The following is a 2,667-nucleotide window of genomic DNA, read 5'->3' as shown; positions in this document are numbered from 1 at the left end:
GAACCAAACGTCTCTCCTCCAACTTATTTCACTGATTAATAACAAGGTTGGATAAAAACATTGAGCTTCTCGTTCCTTAAAGAGTCATGAAGAAAGACTCACCCTGGAACTGCAGGAAACAAGTTAGAAAGTTTAATAAATAAACATTTTGTAGTTAAACCAACTTAATAAATTCAGATTTTAAAAATAAAACATTGAGTCAGATGATCACAATATACAGAGTTGAATAAACTTAATAAATGAGGATGGATAAACAATTGAATTACTTACCAGTTGAAGCAATTCAATTCAGTTGGTTCAACTCATTTCTTTTTACAGTGCAGGAGGAACATGAAGGTTTAGAAGTTCATTGAAATCTTTTCTGTTTTGAAAGAAGCAACATTTGGGGAACTTGTGAATGATGACATTATTCATTATACTTGGCTCTGCTTACAATAATTAAACTTAAACTGAACTATTATCTTGTTTTTATTGTACTTACATTTGGGAGATAGAAAATTTCAGTTTTATCAAGTTTTTAAAATAAAATTTTAAAATGTTCAGAAAATAAAAGCAATCTACTGAACATTCTGATTTTATGAGGGAAATGTTTGTTACAAAGTTGATTACTGCATTAATGTTTATGTGAAGTATTTGTGTTGGTTGTGCAGGAGGCTCCACTTCTAATTTTCACGGTGTGCAGATCTGTTTGCAGCTATTTTCACATGCGAGTGTAAAAGATGAGTGGGAGGCCAGCAGCTGTTGTTTTAGATTTAAAGGGACAGGACACCATAAAACAGCTAAAATGTCATTATTTGTGAATGACTGCAAAAATATATCCTAACTTGTTCCTAACTTGTTCAAGGAATCATGATAGATCATCTAAATTATGTGTGAGATGTTTAGTGACAGGAACACTAAAATAAAGAATAATAACCTTCATTTACATCAGTTATTGTTTTGTTTGATACGGTTTTAGATTCTTATTGATAACCAGGCCAGAGGGCTCATCAGCCTCACCGCTGGGGTTTCATCTGGAGAAACTACTAAATTCAGGTTCATTTCTTTACTAAAATCTTTGAATGGTTTTGATGTGAAAGTCTTATTGGATCTGAACATCTCTCTGCTAATCCGAACAAACATGTCCGCCCTTTACCTTCAAAATATTTAGGTAAAATCTGTTAGGAAAGGGTCTGATAATGGGATATGCTGTTGGTTTTTAAAAACAAGAACAAGTGACACTTTTCTTGCCTTCAGTTTTCGTGTTTTGGCTCAAAGTTTCACAATATTGTGGTTAAAGATGTTTGTGAAACATTTGAGGAAGACTGAAAACATGCAGGATTAAAATTCAGTACAATCTGATGACAGGCTGATAAAGTCCTGAGGTTATAGTCAAAATTCAACAGTTTCACGTTCTAGAGGAACTTAAACCAAACATACCAGAAAAAAACTCCCAACCGTTCCTGAAATATGGCAGACACTCGAGTGTTTTACAGAGCATCATTTAAATAAAAACAAGATTAGCGGATTTTATTTAGGTTTTATTAAACGGCCATGTTGAACATTTTATACTCTCAGTAATCACTCCTTTGTTTTGTATGAAAGCCGTCAAAACCTTCTTATAGTAGCTGTCCAGCTTTTTGCATGTTGTTGATATTTTGAATCTTTAACGATAAGCTTCAAATCTTTGAGGTCAGCCTCATCTTTAGCTGAATCCATCAGAGTCACTAACATCACTTCCAATCATAGGAAACATTATTTGTAAAATTAAAAGATGATACTTTGCCTATTCCCTCAGAAAAACCGTTGGTTACATATGGTAACCCCAGATTCTATGAGTATAGGCTTTGCCCTTTAAGGCTATTACTAGTGGGTTAAAGGCGAAGCAGGATGTAGTCTATGCCTCACTGGGTCCATCCAGACCACCACCATGAAGCATCTGCTCGCATATAACAAAAACAGTCTCAGCCTAGAGTGCGTAATTATGCACTCCCAGCCTCCCATACAGCAGAAGACCAGAAAGGAGAATAACATCTGGTAAGAAAGGTTGAGACAAACAGACCTGCTGCTGTGAACAGGAACAACGAATGTTACGACCTGCAACAGTGTAAAGATGAACAGAACAGGTAACTTATGCCCCTTTTCCACCGGCTTGACTCAGCCCGGCTCCGCTCGCTTTCCGAGAGTTTCCACTGGCTTTTTTACGGGGCTGGCCCTGCTTTTTAGGGTCCTGCTTCAGAGCAGGGCCAGCCGGGCCGGCCCTGGTTTGGTGGGTGACGCAACCTTCGCTGCTGTTCACTGACTGGCTGAGGGTGTGGACAAACAGAGCAGCGGAGAGAGGAGAAAAATTAAGGCGCAATGTTTGAAACTCGCTGCAACACGAAAGTGATGGAAGATACAAATAAGCCGTGAACTAAAAGATGCCGGCTTTTTCTTTGCTTCGGATTTCAATATTCAGCGGCAGCTCGATGGAGCCGTGAGGAATGAGTCGTTTTTGTCAGTAGTGGAGCGAATGTAAAGCCTCGTTAGCCGCTTCGGAGCGACGGAGCCCCACGGTGAACACCGACCAGACGCAGCTGACGCCGCTGCTGTTCTCCAGCCAGGTGAGCAGCTTGTAGATATATCTGTCTGGTTTGTACTACATTTAAGGTTGCATACAAGGTTGAATACAGTCATGGAAGACATTTA

General features: G+C 38.7%; 1 protein-coding gene across 1 annotated transcript in view; it reads right to left on the bottom strand.

The window, feature by feature from the left end:
- LOC103154530 (sodium/glucose cotransporter 4-like) overlaps positions 1 to 2,084 on the bottom strand; it is an 18,450-nt gene extending 16,366 nt beyond the window's left edge. The window contains exon 1 of the mRNA XM_007575853.2: positions 2,077 to 2,084. The gene's annotated coding sequence lies outside the window, so the exon portion shown is untranslated. The remainder of the gene's footprint in view (positions 1 to 2,076) is intronic.
- Positions 2,085 to 2,667: the final 583 nt, after the last annotated feature.

Source organism: Poecilia formosa, unplaced genomic scaffold (assembly GCF_000485575.1).
Source record: "Poecilia formosa unplaced genomic scaffold, Poecilia_formosa-5.1.2 Scaffold390, whole genome shotgun sequence".
NCBI classification, from domain to species: domain Eukaryota; kingdom Metazoa; phylum Chordata; class Actinopteri; order Cyprinodontiformes; family Poeciliidae; genus Poecilia; species Poecilia formosa.
The sequence above is the reverse complement of the archived record's forward strand: the minus strand, read 5'-3'. Positions and strand labels throughout refer to the sequence as shown.